The sequence below is a fragment of the Miscanthus floridulus genome, chromosome 13, assembly GCF_019320115.1.
Source record: "Miscanthus floridulus cultivar M001 chromosome 13, ASM1932011v1, whole genome shotgun sequence".
In the NCBI taxonomy this organism is placed as follows: domain Eukaryota; kingdom Viridiplantae; phylum Streptophyta; class Magnoliopsida; order Poales; family Poaceae; genus Miscanthus; species Miscanthus floridulus.
Window position 1 is genome coordinate 86305679 of NC_089592.1, and position 8454 is coordinate 86314132.

Sequence of the window (8454 nt, forward strand, 5' to 3'; positions counted from 1 at the left end):
GGGAGCGGCATTTGCTGATGCCGGGTGCACCACACCATCAAGGCAACCTCAACCTCTTAGAATTCATTTCTTTATTCTAACTCTCAATTCTATATAATTTCTAATCATATTGCTTTTTTGCAGTCGATAGCCCATGGTGGCGAGCCTTGCTCCTAGTTCATGGCATATGCTTTGGCCCACAAGGGCAAGCCAACGGCCGACGTCGCCTACAACCTAGAGGACCCGCCCTTAGCGTACAACCACAAGTCCATCCACAGCCTCCTCGATGGATACACATCGATGGCAAGTGCGGTCCATGGCCCGGAGTATGATCCGAGCGCCCATGACCTTGATGGTGAAGTGGTCATAAGGGTGGGAGGAGGTAAGAAGCATGTCCGGTTCTATATTGGCGATGGCACAATCGACACAGGCAGTACTCCCACTCTCTCCTAGATTTGAGCATAGAGCACGAGTTCCAGCCCGGCGATACGCCCATGGTCAGACTCTACACGGTTTTAGATGAATGCACTCCATGTTATTTCTATTTTATTCATCGTTCATTGATTTTTACATACTTTTGCATTGCATTATAACATTGGGATGAAATATTATAGGCTCAGCTAGAAAGAGAAATGAGGAGCCGGGAGGAGCTAGAGGCGAGAGGGAGGATGGAGGCAGACTGGCATATGATGGAGGCAGAGCTACAGAGGATGGATGTAGAGCAGCTACAGATGTTGAATATATGAACAGTGTTTACTGCAATCGGTCAACCTTCGTCACCGATGCCAGTCTCTCCTCCTCAACCTGCTCCAAATACTATTTTAGGCACTGTAAGTCACTCACAACCTTATGTAGAATCAATCGTTTCTCCTTTGTGATGGCGTATGTTTATAGTTTCTAATTTCTAGTTTGTAGTTAACCTTGTAATCACTGTTTCGTTCTCAATCACTGTAACTTAGCTACTTTTAGTTTCCGCAGAATTAATCACTTTTTCTAGTTGCTAGTTTATTTCTAATACTTGTATGTTTTGTTCTCAATCATTGTTAATGATTTATCTCTTCTCCTTTGTGCAGAATCAATCTGCGGCATCGAATGAGCCTTATGACCGACAGTGGTCACCATGGTCATAGTTTATTTGCATTCCTGATGCCTGGAGAGCGACTAGGAACTATGTACTTGTGATTCTAAAGTTATTTGCATTTGCGATTGTGAAGTTCATTTGCATTTGTGATGCGGTCGATATCTATATGAACTACATGTGATGCCTACTATGAACTATCTATGATGGATGTCATGTTTATTGAATGTGGTACGTGGCTATGACCGAACCAAATAAACTGGTTATATGTGGTAGCTTGCCAAGTGTTACACTCGGCAAAAGGGCTATTTGCCGAGTGCCATGAAAAATACACTCGGCAAAGTGAACACGTGGCAAAAATTGTGCATTCTGGGACTAAAATGGTTTCTTTGCCAAGTGTCTACGCTGTGACACTCGACAAAGAAGGCATGTTGCTGAGTGTCAATGCTTCAACACTCGGCAAAGGGACCAAAAAGCTGGGTCTAGAATGGCCAGTCTTTGCCGAGTGTCCGGGATGTGACACTCAGCAAGCATGGATTATTTGTCGAGTGTTTGGGCCGGGACACTCGGCAAACACGCCGTGACAGTCTCTGCCCATCACGTTACTTTTTTTGCCGAGCGTTGGTTTTCAGCACATGGCAACGGTCTTTGCCGAGCGAGTGCCCGATAAAAAACACTCAGCAATATAACTTTTGGTTGTTCACTGTGTACGCCGGTGTTGTTTACCGAGGTAACCATCGGCAAAGTCTTTGTCGGATATTTTTTGGGCTTCGCCATTGTGTTTTGGACACACTGGCAAAGATCCTATTTCCGGTTAATGCAAAGGTTTCCCTCCCTGTTACACACCAACGGACCCACACACGCCAAATTGACACGTGATATATAATCCCACCCGTTCCCAGACTAAATGTAGCTTTGGATTTTCTTAAATTTAACTAGATTAATAAAAATATTAGTAATAATTGTATCTCCAAATAAATAATTTATTATAAAAATATATTCAACAGTTAATCTAATGATACTTATTATGCGACTGATTAACAGCCCCACAAGTCCTGTTTTTTAAAAGTTTAAGGCTCGTTTGCAAATACTAGTACTAGACTACTGTAGTAAAAATTGAACATTACATTATATTCATAACTCACTATTAAATAGCTAGACATAACACTTACGTGATGGAGGGTGTGGTGTGTGCGTGTTGTGGTGGTGGTGGGGGGGTGCAGTTACGCCCGCGGTGCTCCAAGGGTGGACCTCATCGGAGTCAATCCCTTCCAAGTAGGAGAAATGTTTCCTGGCGAGTTTAGCTCCCTTTTGACTATGGTTTATGGTCTCGTAAAGGCGGCAGGGAGTTCTCCCTATTTTTTTGTGGTTGGTTTTCTCGGTGGTTGGGGGAGTTCACAGGCAATTTCGTCGTTGTGGTTGTTTTCGTTGTGTTTCGGTGTGGTTGTCCGCGTGTGTGGTTTTTTCGGTTACTTGGTTTTCTCAGAGGAAGGAGGAGGTCGTTGGAGGTTTTTCCCGGTTGCTTCACCATTGTTGGCTGCTGCTGATCCTTGTTGGAGAAGATGAACCAATCAGCTTTGACCTCGTCCTCAGGACATGATTTTGGGAGAGCTCATACAGGGGATTGGTTGAATTTGCCTTCTAGTGGCACAATTACGCAAAGGGGGAAAAGGAGTGTAGTGGATAGTGGTCCTAATGGGGATTAGAACAAGGGTGATTAAGGTCTCAATCTAAATCAGAGGGGTCGCAGAATGATGATAAGGAATTGGAGGGAGAGACTTAACGGGAGGAGTGTGCCGCAATTTCAAGGTTGGGGTAAGGAATTGGAGAAGGCTTGACTGGCAATGGAGATCAGGAAGGTGCTATTTGATGGTGACAAGAGGAGGAGTCCGGAGGTAGATGACGATGGAAAGACCCGAAGCAAGCGGGAGATTGGACCTAATTTTCCACAACTTATTTGTCAATGGGCCAGATTGGGTGAGGATATTTCCAAGATGGGCTCAATGAAGAGGAGTCAGAGGTTTCGAATCATTTTGGTCCTAATACGTACTGAATCAGGTTTTGGTCTCAGTTGTCTAAAGAGGGGTCCTTGTAACACCCTCGGTGTTACGCCTTAAACCAACTACTAAAACATGTCATGAGCATCATGTTTATGTGATAAAATGTGTAGATAAATTTCTTATAACTTAAAATGATCAATAAAAATGTTAAATGAAAGTTGATTCAATAGTTGATATATATCAAGTAGGTTGAAAACCAATTTTTATTAAGCAAAAATACTATAGAACATGTGTGTGATACTTAAATAAGTTTGAAGTACAAACTTTGTAGATGACAATACAACTTTTGTTGTAGAGAAATAACATTGCTAGCTAGTAATTCTAGTAGCTTAGAAATGGAACTTGAAATTGAATTCAACCAAGACTTAGAAGATTCATAGTTTATTAACAGCTAGACAATGTTAGGTTTGGGGATTTATTTTGTGAAATTGAGTTAAGAGGTGGTGTCATGTTTTAGCTCGGATTGGTAGCCTAGCAGACCCTCTTTTGCATAGTGAAGGCAGTTTTAGTGTCAACATCAACCGTTTAGTTGCTATTGACGCTTTAAAATTCATGCATGGTACGTTCTCGGGCTGGCTCACCGGGTGGATGCGTTCAGCAAGCTCGGGCGCTCGGTGCCACTGCGCTAGTCATGCATGGCCAGCCACGGCTGCTTATGGCCTGGCTGTGACCCGGCCACCGCTGGTCCCACCGCGTGGAGTCGCTGCTGCTGCCACCTGCCCCGCCCCGCTCCACGATGGAGCCGCTGCTGGTGCCATGACCTCGACATCATGTCTGCATTGCTGCCCTGCCTCGTGTTGCTGCTACCGACACCACTGCGATGTCATGCTACGCTGCCGCTCGCCTTGTCCCCCGCACGCATGGTGGGCGGTCCCGGCTGGCTCACGCCGACTCCTTGCCATAATGGCGCTGCGGCCGTGCATGCCGCGCCCCCACCTGCCTCTGCACGTCCGCACATGGTCTGGCCGCATTGTTGCATAGCGGCTGTGCAGACGCTGCCTTGGGTCCGGCCGACCACTTGCCGCTAAGGGGAGGATGAGCTAAGCCAGACTTGCTCCTCTCTTTCTACCACAGCGACCCGACCGACCCCGCTCACTTAATTCGGTATGGTTGAGTCACCATCGCTGATTCATCACGTCCTTGGCTTCTCCATTAAGCCACCTGACCCTTGACCCCACCTAGCCTTGAAGCGAGCACGACCAAGCTCCAATTTAGAGTTTTTCCCCACCGTCGTGCCATTAAGGCCGCGCTCGGCATGGTCGAGGGCAGCCCTCCCAACCGTCCCTCCCGAGCCAATTCCCTTGCACCACTAGCTTCGCATGCCAATTGAACCGCTACCGCTTCCCCGTTGTCACTGACACGACCGTGCCATCACGGTGCGCTGCCACATGGCTCGACTGCACATGGTCAGCCCTCCTCATCATCCTCCGCCCCAATTGTCACCTTAGCCTGATCCATGGTAGCCTCCTGATGCTCACACGCTAACCAATTAGGATTGTAGCTAACCCAGCTCACCAGAACAGTGGCGCCGCTATCGTAGAGGGCCACGTGCCGCTGCAGCCTTCCTCAGCAAGTCATGTCACCCTGCACCCCCACTTAGCGTAGCCACTCGAGTTGGAGGTGGTGACCGGCCCGTTATAATGGAGACGGGGATCCTGATCTTCCATTAGGTGATGGTAACTATCGTTGTGGCGGAGAATGACACACCGATCTGGCTTCAGATCGAAAGATCAAACCCTGCAATCTTAGCACCACAGCTCCTCTAGTTATCAACCGAGTCACGGACTAGGTTGACCTCGCTAAGAAGGCTAATCCCTGCCTATGCAACGAAGAACACAAGCAAGAACAAGAAAGAACACAACCAAATTGCAGATGAATGATTAAACTCATAAAGTTGGGATCTCACAAACCGATGAACGGCGAAACTGTTCTTGACAGATTAATCTAAGCAAAACCCGAACCCTAATGGAGGGGCGGTGGCTGTTTATGAAGACTCTAGGGTCGTGCAAGACCCCTGGACGCGCCCCTAATGGGCCCAAACTCGATACATGGTCCAACGGGCCAAAAGACGGTGTTGCAGCACCCTGGCAGATTCTGGATGCTAACTTGTTTCGATGATTCCTGTTGATTCCGAACAGATTTTGATGTGAAATCACTTGGATTGGCTTCCTTATCAAATTATCTTTCCATCCATATTTGGATCATCGAAAACGGAGGCCGGATGCGTCCTGGGTGACCAGTTTAAGGCAGACTGGTCCTAGATTCCGAGGCAGACTTGAACTTGAGTTGCTTTGGGTCTCCACCTCGGGGACTCGAACCGAATTAGCCTCGGGCCTCCTTCTTGACTTGGACACCCTTGCTGGCCTCCTTCCCCTCTATCCCATGCGCCAAACAAGGTCATATGCATGGGTGTCATGTCCTCATCACGTTAGGTGGTCTACCGTAGGTCCTAGGTGGTCGGCGCAGCGACGTTGTGTCATAGGCCACGGTGCCACCGTGCGCTGAGTCACCGGGGGTGTGCGTGGGGGAATTTTAAAAAAGCCAGCGGGTTAAGTGAAAAGGTTTGCGAGAGGGAAAAATAGTGTTAGTACTTAGTTGTAATTCAGTAGAAGTTTGAGGTCTCTTTTGCACATTCGCCAGTGCGCGTGGGACCCCTCCCCCCACCCGCCGCCGCGTGCGCGTTGCGTCACATGGGCTGCGCATGTTGGCCCCGTGGGAGAATTCATTTTTCTTTTTTCATAAGGAACTAGAAATAGTTTTCTAATTTAATTTATGAGCTAGTCTTTGGTAATTAATATAAAATCATATAGGTGTCCAAAAATTGTGAAACAAATTTTGTTAGGTTCATAAAATTGTTCTCTATCTATTGGTGTATTTGGTTCATATATATACATGTTGATACCAGGAGCTATTAAATCATTTAAGAATGCTTTATATTATTAAATTATTCATTGTAGGAATTTTTATGGTAAATTGGTGCTAGCATTGGTCCTGAAATTTTTATAGTAGCTTCATGGTATTATTACGTGCTCACTAGAATTTTTGTAGCCTGAGGGTAGTTAAATGCTCTTTGTTTCAATATACATTAAATCACTAGAGGAAATAAAGATATATTCTTAATTTGCCAAGCTAAGGGTTTGTTAGTTGAATACAACACCCTGCTTGATGAAGATGATAGTTAGCTTAGTATCTTAGTCATTAGAGCTAGCTTAGTAGCTTGGTATGTGTATTCTTATTTTAAGAGTTGCTGTTGCCTAAATGCTAAGTGTTGCATCATCATCGCATGCATATAGAGAACAAGTTGGTGGAGATAGTGACCACCGATGATCGCGAGTTCGAGGAGATCGTCGAGTAGTATTTGAAGGAGATCCTCGTGAGGGAGGAAGTCTCGAAGCCACTGACGACTGACTCAGCTGACACCGCGCTAGCCCAAGGCAAGGCCTGATGCATAACCCTTATTTTTGATAATCACTGAATATATATATATATATATATATATATATATATATATATATATATATATATATATATATATATATATATATATATATATATGTGATGTGCATTTACGTTACAAGAATTTTTATGAAAACCACATGCGTATATATATCTGTCCTATGAGTCTTACTAGTGCAGGTTTGAATAGATGCTATGCTTAGATTTTTGATAGCGTGAGTAACCTACCATTACTCACAATAAGTGATTATTATATCTACGCTCATGATAAAATGAAAGGAAAAAAATGGAGACCGGGCAGGGATATGGTATGGATATTGGTGGGTGTGACGAGTTGTGTCCCATGGCCATGGGGCTTAGCTTGGTTATACTGTTTTCCCAGTCCGTGTTGATTAAAGACCGTCCATTGCTGTGGATGGTAGTTAGGTCACAGACTTATTATCCTGAGCACATACTTTCTTATGGGAGCGCGAAGGCTCATTATGATCTTGTCGTGGGTTCCGGCTCTTTTTAGACCGACTGATTGGAGGCGGAGAAAGGTGGAGGTCTAAGCACCCTACTGAGATCGGGTCTCAAGTGTGGGGCTTGGAGTCTAAGTTTGGACGGGTATCAGGACCCCTTGACAGAAGTAGAATGGGTTGGTCTTGTTTATGCTTGGGGTACAAATGGGACGTGTGTTTCGAGGTACCCAGCTGGGATACATTGGTTTGTGAATTGCTATTTCCGTGAGATGGTACGACTTGGCTATGGTCTAGCATCGTAGTAAGAACTGGAAGATCAAAGATGAAAAAAATAGTTCTGATTGCTCAACCCTTTCTTAAAAGTACAACAGGTGCTTACCTAGAATGGTTAGCTAATGAAGTAATCATGACCACTAATTAAACTTGATCTTAAGGATGTACTTCTAGTAATGCTTTTCGCAAACAAAAAGAAAACAACAAACCCATATTGCCTACCATATCCTTGAGAGTCGGGAAACTATTCCCACTAGTCGGGTAAGTCTTGCGAGTATATTGTGTACTCAGGGTTTATTTTACCCCTGTTGCAGGTGCAGCTTGAGGAGTAGCTCTTGTGTGGAGGATTCTTCTGGTGGGCATAGACGGATCTTTGTATCGTTTCTGCTAGATGTTTATTTTTATTCCGTTGTTTAATTATCGCACTCTGAACTCTGGTATTGTAATAAATAATTTCTAAGAACTCTTGTTGTATGAAATGGACTAAGTATTGTAAGCTCGTACTCATTATAGAATTCTGGATGTAAAACGTGGATTATTTCGAGTTCTCTCATGGGGTGTGCTCGGCGGAACTGTCTGGTGTAGCTAACTTTTAGGGTGCTTAGTGTCTAGTGGAAGATGATCACCTCTGAAAGTGTGTTATTTCGGACGGTTCTGCCATAGTCCTAATGCTGGATCAGGTTTTGGTCTCAGTTGTCTAAAGGGGTCCTAGTACTAGATCAGGTTTTGGTCTCCGTTGTCTAAAGAGGAAGAGAGAGTAAGGCCGAAGGAATTATGCCGATCGAAGTCTTTTGGAAGATGGGCTGGAGCTGCCAAAGAAGGATTGAGGAACTAAATCTAGCTTTGCCTTTGTTACCGTTGTTAGTTGTATCGTTTGAACTTTTTTAATGTTCTGCTTAGCGGTCTTTAGTCTAAATGTTGTAACAAACGGCTATATTCATTCACGCGTGGATGCGGGAGACTAGAATACTGTTTGTTCCTAAATAAATCTAATAAAAGCGGACAAACATGAACATCGATCCACAAGAAAAATTACCATATGTTATAGGCTTTGTTTAGTTCCTAGGTATAAAGTTTTGGGGTGTCATATCGGGTGTCACATGAAGTGTTTGGATGCTAATAAAAAACAAATTATAGAATCCACCAG